Genomic DNA, 12,899 nt, shown 5'->3' with positions numbered 1-12,899 from the left:
CTGGAATGCACTCCCACCTCATCTTAACCAACTATCTTGTTGACTTTAAGCCTCATCTAAAATCTCATCCTCTACAAAAAGCTTTTCTTAATCCCTTGTAATTTTAGTGCTTTCCCCTCTTGTTTACTTCCTATTTATATATGGGAATATGTAGTTTGTACATATTTGTTTGCTTGTTAATTATCTACCCCATTAGACTGCAAGTTCCTTGAGGGCAGGAATGTCTTTTTTTTTGGGGGGGGGGTGGTACTCCCAGCACTTAGCACAGTGCTTGACAGATAACAGGCATTCAGTAAATGTTTACTGACTGACTAGCATGGAATTATTTGAGAAACAAGGTTAATTGATGCAAGATGATGGGGTTAGGTTATTCTGTATTAACACCATTGCAAAATGACCTTGGCAAGGCAACATTATAGAAGTAGCCCTGCGCTTTTCCCTTGCTGTTTCCTCATAGATTCTAGGTCTATAGCAAGCCCTAAGTATATTATCTTTCATGATAATCTCTCATATCACCCCTTCTAGATAAGGAAGTTCTAGTGTTAGAGACTAGAACCACTATTTCTTGGTATATCTAAAGCCACTACAGAAAACATAGTAGGTTCTCAGAAAATGTTTGTTGCAGGTGCAGCTGATCTGAAAATGGAAAAATTCACGCTGAATTTTTTATCCATCAGGAAATTTCCAGTGTCTTCTTTTGGGGACTGTTCTCTGTTTTTCTTCTTTTTCTTAATGGAGGGGATGATCAACCAATTAGTCTATTTAAATCTGTATTGATAAAATGATCCCTGATCACTCCAAGGGTACCTAACTGATTAAGAAGATCTTTCTCCCTCTGTAGTATGGGCAGGAAGCATTCAGAATTAGACCCTCCCCACCCTGAGCCCAGCACTCTGTGAGATCAGGAGGTGACTGTCCCACTTTTGCTCATTCTATCTCAGGCATAGGGGAAAGAGATCCTTTTTTTTGGAGGGTGGGGAAGTTCCCTTGAAAAACAGAATTATTTGGCATCACCAAATCCTATTTGTTTTGTATGGATTTAATTTTTTCTGAAGCAGTGTGTCTTCTGATCTCTCCTGCCCTCTCTCTCTACTCTCATCACTTAGGAAATGAGCTTTAGGAGTCTTTCCCCGTAGTCCAGAAATCCAAGGTGAAGAATTTCATTAACAATCAAGAGGACATAATCAACATTCTAATAATTCCAGATCCTCTCTTCTTCTCTTTGCATCCCCCTAAATGCCAGTCCCATCCCCCTACCTCCCCCAGCCCCAGCTCATTCAGGGCACTCCCAGACATACTCACCTTGACAAAGAAATCTCATTTCCTCTTCAGTCAAATTTGCTTTGCTATTAAATTCAGCACCTTAACTTCTGCCCTGAGGAGCGAATAGATTGGGGGAATTTCTGAGTTTTCCTTGCTTCTGAAGAAGCCTGGAAAGAAAGGCTTAGCAGGGTAAAGGACTCATTCACCATGGCCTCCCCCACTTTACCATAATTTTATCTCAGGACACAGCCCTAAGGGGAAGGGGGGGGATGTTCTGAGGGACCGACACTCCTCACCTCTTTGAGACAGTTCTCTCAGAGCTCATTTGGTGAGATGGATGATCACAGGGCGCCTTCAGATTTGCTCAGTACCAGTAATTGACTTTGGATGGTAGGATGATTATGGGATCCGAAATTTAAAGGAAGGATGGTAAAGGTCATTTTGTCCAATCCTCTTTTTTTAGAGATGAAGAATCAGAAGTTAGGGGTTGTGGTAAAGGACTTGTGCAAAGTCACTCTGGCCAGACATGGCGGAGCTGGGATATGAACCCCAGTAATATAGGTGAGGTTCAGCTCCCCTCGATTCCCCATCGGAAGCCAAAAATGATGAGATTTGGTGCAGGGCAGGGAGTTGTGGGAACCCCCTTCTGGTTACCTTAGGTCTTTCGTAAATGAATTTACAAACCCAAAAAGTTAAACTGGCAAAAGAAGTTTATTATTAGAACTGAGAAGTCAGCTTTTGCAGGCTGACTTCCTTAGTGGCAGGTCCCGACAGAGAAGTAAAGATCTTGCAGAGAAGTCCCAATAGAGAGATAAAGAGGGGTAAGGTCCTGTTAGGGAAATAGGTGAATGAGATAGAGGGAGTAACTGCTGAAAGAGAATGTCTTTCTCTTGGTGGGGGCTGGGAGCAGTTTGAGCTGGAATCAGAATAGAGAATCTTGGAACTGAATGAGTGTCTCTGGGCTAATCTCCAACTCAATAGAGTTGGATAGAAATCTCCATCTCCAGCTCGGGTTGAGTAGGAGTGGTCCTGGACTCAACCAGTCCCACCCAGATAACAGAATGAAACTACTTTATCTCGATTCCCTGAGGCAGGTCTCTCAGGGAAAGCTTCTCTGAGGGAGTTCCCAAGCTTTCCCCCTAAAGTTAGAGGGAGAGAAAGAGAGAGAGAGAGAAATAAAGACAGAGAGAGACAGAGACAGAGAGAGACAGAGAGAGACAGAGAGAGAAACAGACAGAGAGAGAGACAGAAAGAGACAGAGAGAGAAAGAGACAGAGAGACAGAGACACACACAGAGAGAAAGAGAAACAGAGAGAGAGAGAGTTTTGGGGCTCCCCTCATCAATATGATTCCAAATCCAATTCCCTTTCCACTGTGGTAACAAAGGCCTCTTTACTACCAGCTGTTGCCTCTTTTGGCACTGGTGAAGTTACCTTCAGGTCACTGAACTCTTCTCATATGAGACTAACTTCTTTCCTTTCAGCTTCTTCCACACAAAGTCCCTATATTGACCTGGGCCCTCTGGACTGGAAACAGTCATAAGCTTATAGGATTTAATGCTGGAAAGCATCTTAGTTATCATTTAGTTCAGGATTCATCAACAGTTACCCCCTCTGCCCACTCGGATAGCTTCATTTTATTAGGCAGCCTAAAAGTTAAAAATGATTTAAAAAAAAATCTTTAAATGAAGTTTTATTGTAGTTAACAATATACAAATGATTTTGTTCAAAACAGGAACTGGCCGGATTTGGCTTCCAGGACATTTTTTATGATCCTTGAATTTTAGTTCAATTTCCTCATTTTACAGAGAAAAAAAACTGAGGCTCAGAAATGTAATGCCCTGCTCAAGGTGCCCGCCCCCTCTGCACTGGGGCAGGGACTTCTATTTTAATTACAGTGCTTATTTGATGGTCACTGCATGTGCACGGGTGTGCATACATAAACACATTACACGCATGCTGTGCTGATGACCACGGAAGGCGTCTGGGATGTGAGCAGCTCAGCCTTGAGCCGAGGAGGGCTTCCAGACACAGTGCAGGGCTTTGAGAAAAGGAACTGGTCTGTTATCAGAGGTGAGGAGGGCCAAGGTGAGAAGGAAAGGAGGTACCTCCTTCCCCCTCCAGATCTCCCCACAGGTCCTGGAGCAGAGAGAAAGAGAGAGACAGACAGACAGAAAGAGACAAAGACAGATTACAGACTGGACACAGCACAGGGCGTGAATAGCTAGAGAGGTTTCTGGGAGGAGCTCTGGAGGATTTCAGGAGGATTAGGGAATCACACTTCCTGCGAGCTTTTTCAGGGGTGGCGGTTCAGAATAAGGCCCACCTGGCCCCTTCCCGTCCGTAATCACCACAGGGCTTAAAAGCAATTAGGAGGACCCCAACCTTACCCACCTTCAGCACTCATGCATTGCCTATCTCCGGCTCTCAGGGGAGAATTGAGGAATGACGGGACCAGCTCAGGTCCCATCTCAGTTATTTGAAGGCAAAAGGGAACCTAATCTTGTCCAGTAGAACCGCTGGACTAAGAGTCAGGCTGGTCTCTACATCGACTCTCCCCACCCTAGTATCTCCCCTACCCCAGGTAAAACCTGGGTAGGAATGGCCAGGCCAGCATCCCTGGGGAGAGGACAGAGAGTGTAGGGCAGACAAGGCTATGGGAAGAAGAGGAAAGGCCGAGGGGCCTTGAGTTTAGTGGTGTAGCAAGGCTGGAGAGAGACGCCCTGGTCTGAGGAGGTTACGTGCTGGGGTGGAAAGAGCACCATGGTGGAAGTCAGAAAAGCTGGACGCGAGTCTGTCCCTGTCACAGTTTGCTGGGTGACCTTGGCTAAGGGACATTCCACCTGTCTGGGTCAGGCCTTTGGTACAGTGGCTGTGAGGTGGGGAAGGTAAACTAGACGCTCTGATTTGTTTTTTTTCCTAGCTTTTATGATACCAAGGGCTTTAGAGGAGAGATCTGGTTGAGAAAAACTGGAACTAGGTTGGGATGGTAAAGGAAAACATGGCTGCTCTCTCCTAGGATGATAGAGGGTCAAGGATAGGAGAGCCTCATGGTGAGGGGCTTCTAGAGAAAAAACATAGCTCCTTGGCTAATTTATCTCTGTCTTCCTCGTCAGAGATCGAGGAAAAGGGAACAGTTAAGGAAGGGAAGCAAAGCTGCAGTGTGTTCAGGAAGTGGGAGAGAGTTCAGTTCTTTAGACCCAGGACTTCATAATTTATAACACGGACTCCATATATCCCTAATCGTGGTTGGAGATCTGTTCCACAGGCAATGCCCAGAGGACAGACCCAGGCACCAGGGACTGTCACAGATTAATAACATCCCTACCTAAGGTACAATTAGGGTCTAATTCCTTTTGTGCATCAGAGACAGGGATAATTAGTTATGGGTAGGAGGAGCTATCTCTGAGACCCAGGCCCTAACTCCAGAAGGAGGGGCAGGGGAAGGGTCTAGACTGCAGGGGTCCTCAAACTTTTTAAATAGGGGGCTAGTTCACTGTCCCTCAGACTGTCAGAGGGCCCGACTGTAGTAAAAACAAAAACTTTGTTTTGTGGGCCTTTAAATAAAGAAACTTCATAGCCTTGGGTGAGGGGGATAATCTTCCTCAACTGCTGCATCTGGCCTGCAGGCCGTAGTTTGAGGACCCTGGAAATGGCCTCATTAAGCAGTAAAGGGGAGCATCGGGCCTAGAGAGAGAAGCTGGAGCAACAGGGTAAGAGCTGGGGAGTGGAAGGGCCATGAGATAGTACATTCTGAGTCAGGGACAGCTTATCTACCATCACAGGGTCTTGACAAAGGACAGCCTTGCAGAATCCAGAAGGAGTGAGGCAGGAAAAAGGGAACCGACCCAAAGGTTCCAGCTGGCCTAGAACAGGAACATGAAGATTAGTGTCTGTGTGTGGAGGAGGAAGCAGAATGAAACTAAAAATCCTAAGATATAGAGCTAGTTCCTTATGGGTCAAACTAGTCATTTTCTAATTGAGGGAACTGAGTCACTGCCAGTGAAGTAACTTTTGTTATTCAGTCACGTCAGACTTTGTGATCCGTTGGACCATACTGTGCATAGGATTTTCTTGGTAAATTCAGGTGTTCCTGACTCCAAGCCCAGCATTTTATCGTGAGTCAATCTAGTTTCTCAAAGTAACTTTTGCCTAAGGGCAAAACAGATAAATAATGGCAGATCTGTCATTTGTACCCAAGCTATTAATTCTCAGTCCAGGGTTCCTTACCTTATGTATGATAGTCATCCCTATATCCCTGCACATTGGGTGGTTAGTCCTGCTTCCCTGGATGCCACAGGTGTTAGAAGGAGGTCTGGCCTTTCACTCTGTGCATGGCTCTTCCCTGAGCCCAGGCCAGGCCCTGCACAGCTCCTCCTTCCCCTGATCCCTTATTCTTTCACTATTGGACAGGTGAGGAATCCCACCTCAGCCCCCCGCTCTTTCCAGGCTTCATCTCCAACATCCCCTGCCCCCTAAATCCCAATGGCCCCTGTGTTCTCCCCTTCCTCTCCCTCCCTGCGGCCTTGGTGGCTGCCCAGAATGTGCATCAGCTGCGTAGCCACAAAGGGAGGTATCCATAAGCTCCCCCTCCCCCTCTCCTTGGGATAAAGGACAGCACATCCCATTGAAGGCCCTTCCTTCCATCAGCCTGGCTCCCCATTGAGAGGAAGCTGGATTGACTACATTGTTGATGTCTTTCGGGAGGAGATTCCTCCATTCAGAGGCAGCCTCCGGATACCCGCTTAATCCAGCTGTGGGCACCAGATACACTTCAGCTCTGAGCTGGCTTTGAAGGCCCCTCGGAGGGTGGGGAGGCAGGAGCCAGCTCAGGGCCAGCAGGAAGTTTGGAGCCGAGAACTTGTTTGACGACTAATTCAGTTATCAGCCCACAGCAGAAGGACCAGAGAAGGCAGGCCCCCGAGGGGCTAGAGGGTTTGAAGGGTCTGCCAGTCTATTCTGGGCCCTCTGGCCCGGGCCTTCCTAGGGTTTTGGAGAGAGGGGTGCTTGGGTAACAACTGACACTCCCATTGAAATTGGGGTTGTAGCTACAGCGAGGGCCATGTTAGACCACAGAGATGGGGGTGGAGTGGCTGGGCTACTTCCCCTCTCCTATAGGCTTTCTCCATGGCACCAGATCAGCCAAGGACACCTATCTAATAAACCGGGACTAGGGGGTCTGTCCCACGGAGGTTCCAGCTTTAGCACTTCCCCTCCCTGCCCTACTTAGTGATTCCTTTCAGAAAGAATAGACTTGGAGAACTGCGGGTCCAGGTGCTTGAAGATAAGATAGCATGAGGAACAACCCAGAAGCCTGCTGAGGCAGCCGCTTTGGGGTTTAAATATAAACCTGGATTTCCTGGGTCCTAGATGACTCAGTACAGCTGGATGTTTTCATTTGAGGAAGCGAGGAAAGGCACCTAGAACCAGAGAAATAGGCTTTTGTGAAGTGGTGGGCAAAAGGAGGGTGTAGGCCCCAGTCTCTAGACTGGCTTCACTCACAGGCAAAGTGGATTACAGTGACTTGAAGGAACCCAGGAAGCCCCACCCTACCTCTAGAGAAATCTTTATTCCTTAATGCCTGAAATTCCACTGTTAGTAATTAATTTCTTCAGGTTAAGCATCGTCCTTATTTAAGGTGCAAGTTACTAAGATTTTTTAATGAATGAATTGGAAAGATTTTACTTTCCAAGGAACAGGCAACTTTGAGGGCAGGGACTGATAGCTGGTGTTTGGGAAAAAAAGGCAGGGTGCAGTTCTCACAGGATCAAATATTTAAAGCTGACAGGAACCCAAGAGATCATTTAATCCAGGCTCCTCATTTTCCAGATAAGCTGGTTTTCAGAAGGACACAAGCGATTGCCCAAGGTCATGCAGGGAGTAAGCAGTAGCAGAAACATTCCAGCTCAGGTCCTGTGATTCTCAGTCCAACGGGTCCATGCTTATAAATTTCACTCCCGTGCCCTGGAACTCTTGGTGAGTCTGCAATTTTAGTCTTCCAGAGAATGGAGCTTTGGGTGCAAAGTTTATCTGGCTGACCCTGGTCTGGGCTGAGTTTGTGTATCTGTCCTTCTCACCCTCGGCCTGGTCAGCGGCCGTAGGATTCCCGTGCAGATAGGAAAAGTGTGCAGTTCCCAACAGGCAAAGGCTACATCCCCACCTCTGAGGGAAATCCAGGCTGTTGGCCCTGATCTGCCAAGCTCTGGCTGGTCCGGATTCTGGTTGCCATGGAGACGCCAGCTCTGCTTTGTGCCTACAAGAAGGGAGAGCTGCTGGGTGTATCCTGCCCACGGCTGCAGGGTTTGAAGCCCAGGAGGGGATAAAGGCTATTGGGGCCAGGCAGGCGAGGACATATTCCCAGCAAGCAATCCCACCTTCCCACTCACGGCTCTCACCATGAGAACCATCAAGGTAACAGCCTGAGTCCCCGTGAGCCGTGTGTGTGAACATTAGGGTACTCACCCAGTACAGGTGGGCACAGAGACAGTGACCCACGGGACAAGTGCACCCCTCGGGTCCTGGCCATGCGGAGAGTAGCTCATGGACACCCAGAGGGAGGCAAGGGAAAGCACACCGGACCTGTAGTCGGGGGCCTGGGTTCTAAAGTGTCTGTTACTATCTCTGTGACTCTCTTTGTTGCTTTTCTGGCCTCGATTTCCCTCCCTGCAAAAGGAAGAAGTCGGGCTAACCCTTAAATCACAGCTTTACAGATGAGGAAACTGAGGCCCAGGAAAGTTAAGGAAGTCACCCAAAATCATATAGAGAATAAATAGCTGAGTAAAATGTGAACTCAGGCAGGGCCTTTTACTCCACTCCATATTTTCCCACCATATCATGCTACAGCTGTGATCTAGATGGTGAAATAGAGTATTGGATTTAGGAAAGCCTGAGATATTAATCAGATACTTACCGGCTATGTGACCCTGGGCAAGATAAAGAACCTCTCTGTTTTCTGATCTGTAAACTACCTCACAGAGTTCTTGTGAGATTCAAATGGGACAACGTATAAAGTGCTTTAATACCCTTGAAGTGTTATATACATGTTAATCATTATTATATCTCTATGGTTTCTTCTAATATTGACATTTGGTAGTTGTATACTCCACATGGACCTATTCAGACATCTAGATCATGGAAACTGGCTCATGGACAAGAAGGTGGAAGAGTGGGAGAGTTGGGGGGCTTCATGAACACACGGACACGTGGGGACAAGTGCCGAGGGAAAAGCAGACTGGCAGGCCTGGGGCACCGGGCTCCGGCCAGGGGGGCACCGGGATCTGGCCAGGGAGGCCCCGGCCCTTGTTCTTCATCCCTCCTGCCGAGGAAGCGGGAGCCAGGAGGGAACCGGCCTGGGAGCTGACCAGGAAAGAAGCCCAGGCAGGTCTCTACGGACTGAGACAATCTAGAGTCAGGAGTTATGTCATTCTTTGAACATGGGCCTGGAGGCTCTGCCGCAGGCACATCTGAAAAATAAATAATAACAGTGTGAATAATTCACAGAAACTGTGTGAATAATTTACCACAACCTCCTAAGTACCCTGCACATTAGTCACCGCAGAGCCCAAGGCCCAGACCGAGTCTACCAAGATCCCACTGTACCCTGCATGCCGCCTCCTGGCATCCTGAGGCCAGGCAGAGGGTCTGGTTTGGGGAAGTGTTTGTGTGAGTGAGTGAGTGTGTGATTGTGTGTGTGAGTGTGAGAGTGTGTGTGTGTCTCTGTGTGTCTGAGAGTTTGATTGTATGTGTGACTTTGTGTGTGTGTGTGTGAGTGAGTGTGTGATTGTGTGTCTCTGTGTGTGATTGTATGTGTGAGTGTGAGTGTGTGATTGTGTGTCTGTGTGTGCGTGTATGACTTTGTGTATGTGAGTGTGAGTGAGTGTGTAAGTATGTGTGTGTGTATGTGTGTCTCTATGTGTCTGAGAGTTTGAGTGTATGTGTGACTGTGTGTGTGTGTATGTGAGTGTGTAAGTGTGTGTGTGTGAGTATGTGTGTCTCTGTGTGTCTGAGAGTTTGAGTGTATGTGTGACTGTGTGTGTGTGTGTGTGTGTGTGTGTGAGTATATGTGTCTCTGTGTGTCTGAGAGTTTGAGTGTATGTGTGACTGTGTGTGTGTGTGTGTGTGTGTGAGTATGTGTGTCTCTGTGTGTCTGAGAGTTTGAGTGTATGTGTGACTGTGTGTGTGAGTGTGACTCTGTGTGTGTGTGTGTGTGTGTGTGTGTGTGTGTGTGTGAGTGTGTGTGTGTGTTTCCCCTGATGCTGGGACAGACTGAGGACCGAGGGAGAGGAGATGGCCAGGGCCACAGCCACAGAGCCCTTGGACTTGGATCATGGAAGACAGAAGGGCCTGGCGTGCTCCGTGAGGCCCTGAAGAGTCAGACATTACTGAGGTAACGTCAGCATCCACAGAGACCTCTGTCTAGATCCGTGCAGAAATCTTCCAAGAAACCTTACAGGTAGCAACAGAAACTGCTAAGTCCTGGCTGAGACTGGGCCTGGTTCTGGGGAAAGAGGGCCTGGGAGAGCCTGGCTTCCTACTCCATCTCCTTCCTACCCCCGGGATGGGGTCCTAGGCAGATGATGGAGCCCACGGCCTGGCCCTGCTGCCCAGGAAACCCCAAAGCTCCTTGGGCGGGTCCGAGGCACTGGAAGCTGGTACAAAACTCATCGGTGGAGAACAGCGTCGGGAGAGAAGCTGGACCATCTCTGATCCTTGTCCCTTCAGCCCATGTTGAGATGTACATTTTTCCTATTTTCTCTTCCCAGAGAGCACTGGGACCGGAGGGGGGCCCCTTCAAAGACTGAGCATCACAATAACTCAACTCTCTTCATCTGATGGATAATGAAAGTGACTTGCCCAAGGTTGTTCTGTTGTGTGAAATTCCTCTCTGGGCCCTGCAAATTCGGTGCCCCTCCTGGGGCACCCGGGAGACGAGGGGGCAGGGGGGGAGCACGGCACGGATCAGATCAGTGAAAGGTCCTGTGTCAGGAGCAGCGAGGGGGCTGCATCGGCTGAACTGGGAAGTACATGAAGGGGAGCACATAATGAAGCTGAAACGGTAGTTCGGAGCCTGGTTACAAAGGACTTTAATGCCATAAATAGGACCACGGACCGCCAGAGTAGGAAGGGACCCAGGCTCAGAGAGAAGTGAGTCACAAAGCCACTTCACAGGAGAACCTGGGATGGAGCCCAATTATTCAGTTCTTCAGCGCACATTTATTGGACACCGATTGGATGCGGGGCGCCCAGCTGAGTCCTGGAGTGTGTGTGAGAGGCAAAGCCCAAATAACGCTGAGCTGGTCGTTGTGTAAGAGAAAAAGAGACAAATACAAAAATTGGATGTGTGTCGGTGAGGAGTGCATTACAAGAAGTCTCAGGGGGTGTCTAAGGTTGAAAACGGTGAGGAAGGCTTCCTGGAGGAGCTGGCGTGTCGTTGGGACTTGAAAGGATGGCGAGGAATTCAATGGACTCAGCCTGGACTGAGCAAGACAAACAGAGAGTCCACTTTGAAGTCAAGAAGCCCCTGGTTCAAATCCTGCTTCTGGTGTTGGCAGGAAAATTTACCTAACCTCTCAGAGTGTCATTTTATTCATTTGTTAAATAGAAATGATAATAATACGTGTAGAGCCCACTGCACAGGGTTGTTGAAGGTCAAATGAGATAATGTATGTAAAATCCTCTGCAAACCTTAAAGAATACATAAATGTCAGCAATTGCTATTCTTCTCTTCCTTAACCCTTCTCCTTTTTTATTTCTCTCAACAAAAACTCAAACTGGGGCATGGCCATGAATCCAAGTTTGGGGTGGGGGTTAGGATGTTGGGGGTTAAGAAAATTTAATCAGAATTTCATCCCCATCCCCCTGAGGGAAGGATAAAGGAAGGGGGTCACAGTGACATGAATCCATAGGTAAATAAAGAAATTGTACCAGCCAGTTTGTTTATCTTATCTGGCACACTTCTAATTGGCATATTCCAAGGGGCAGAAGGTTTTCTTATCCTGGATTGGTGCAGTTGCAAAGGCACCAGAATAGCTTGTTTATTCTGGAGTACAAAGGAATGTACCCTAGAGAGAAGGGGGAGGGTGGGCCAAGAAGCCACTCAAGGTCACTTTGCAAGGCTTGGCTAAGGTGCCCCGTTCCTGGTTGGGCCTCCCCATGTTGTGATATACCAGAAAAAGGCAAAAGGGACTCAGGGTGGTTATGTCACTGAGTTTTACAAGCCCTTGGTGGATTCTTTATTCTGATATCAATTTATTATAATCAGATTTTTAGTGAGTGTAAACCATGCCCCTTTTCCTTGAATTCAGTTATTTACAAAACTGAGTTGAATTGAGGTGAAAGAGGGCTCAAGAGAAGGACACAATTAGGATGTGAGGTATGGACAATGGATGGGTTGAGTATCTTGACCAAGGTGTTCCTCAGCCTGGAGTCTGTGACTCTCATGCTCCAGGGTAGAGAAAATGGTCTAGTGGAGTTCCAACTACATAAGTTGCAACCAGATAGATTCCTCTCCCATCAGGGATGGTTGAGAGCCATGGAGAATCCTGGATTCTTCCCTTTTCCATTGCTATCTCACAGCTCACAGGTGCTTTTTCTTAATGTATATTTGATTCTTTAGGCTCATGAAGCAGGCTCATGGTGCCCTTCTTCATAATGATTTAATCACTTGTTTAGAATTTCCTATAGCACTAATGTTTATTCCCTAGTATGGGGGAGGGTGTCATGGTAATTTGTTGTGTTCTCCAGGAGTGCCCCATTAGAAGGGAGCTTCGGATTTTAATATGTAATAATCCTCACTTACCTGCTGCAGGGAGGGGTTATGGAGATGGATGGTTGTATGTTTTTAAAGGAGCTGGAGCAATGGGAAGGCACCTAATAGAAAGGTTGTGGCCACAGTTTTAGGCCCTGGGGTTCTTCTGCAGATGCTGGATGTTGCCCAATAAGAGACAGAGAGAGAGAGAGAAGAGAGAGAAGAGAGAGAGAGACAGAGAGAGAGAGAGAGAAGAGAGAGAGAAGAGAGAGAAGAGAGAGAAAGAGAGATGAAGAGAGAGAGGAGAGAGAGAGAGAGAGGAGAGAGAGAGAGAGAGAGAGAGAGAGAGAGAGAGAGAGAGAAGAGAGAGAGAGAGACAAGGAGAGAGAGAGAGAGAGAGAAGAGAGAGAGAGAGACAAGAGAGAGAGAGAGAGAGAGAGAAGAGAGAAAGAGAGAGAGAGAGAGAGAGTAGAGAGAGAGAGAGAGAGAGGAGAGAGAGAAGGAGAGAGAGAGAGAGAGAGAGAGAGAGAGGAGAGAGAGAAGGAGAGAGAGAAGGAGAGAGAGAGAGAGAGAGAGAGAGAGAGAGAGAGGAGAGAGAGAGAGAGAGAGGAGAGAGAGAAGGAGAGAGAGAGAGAGAGAGAGAGAGAGAGAGAGAGAGAGAAGGAGAGAGAGAAGGAGAGAGAGAGAGAGAGAGAGAGACGAGAGAGAGAGAGGAGAGAGAGAGAGAGAGAAGGAGAGAGAGAGAGAGAGAGAGAGAGAGGAGAGAGAGAAGGAGAGAGAGAAGGAGAGAGAGAGAGAGAGAGAGAGAGGAGAGAGAGAGAGGAGAGAGAGAGAGAGAGAGAGAGAGAGAGAGAGAGAGAGAGAGAGAGAGAAGAGAGAGAAGAAGGGAG

At 47.8% G+C, this 12,899-nt stretch overlaps 1 long non-coding RNA gene across 1 annotated transcript; it reads left to right on the top strand.

Annotated features, from left to right (window-relative positions):
- Window positions 1–9,494: 9,494 nt before the first annotated feature.
- LOC127546539 (uncharacterized) lies at window positions 9,495–12,214 on the top strand. The gene is made up of 2 exons (XR_007950034.1): window positions 9,495–9,648; window positions 10,025–12,214. It is a non-coding gene; the product is annotated as an uncharacterized LOC127546539 (long non-coding RNA).
- The last annotated feature ends 685 nt before the right edge of the window (window positions 12,215–12,899 follow it).

This window comes from Antechinus flavipes, chromosome 2, assembly GCF_016432865.1.
Source record: "Antechinus flavipes isolate AdamAnt ecotype Samford, QLD, Australia chromosome 2, AdamAnt_v2, whole genome shotgun sequence".
Taxonomy (NCBI): domain Eukaryota; kingdom Metazoa; phylum Chordata; class Mammalia; order Dasyuromorphia; family Dasyuridae; genus Antechinus; species Antechinus flavipes.
Note: the sequence above shows the minus strand (reverse complement) of the source record. Positions and strands in the feature narration are given on the sequence as shown.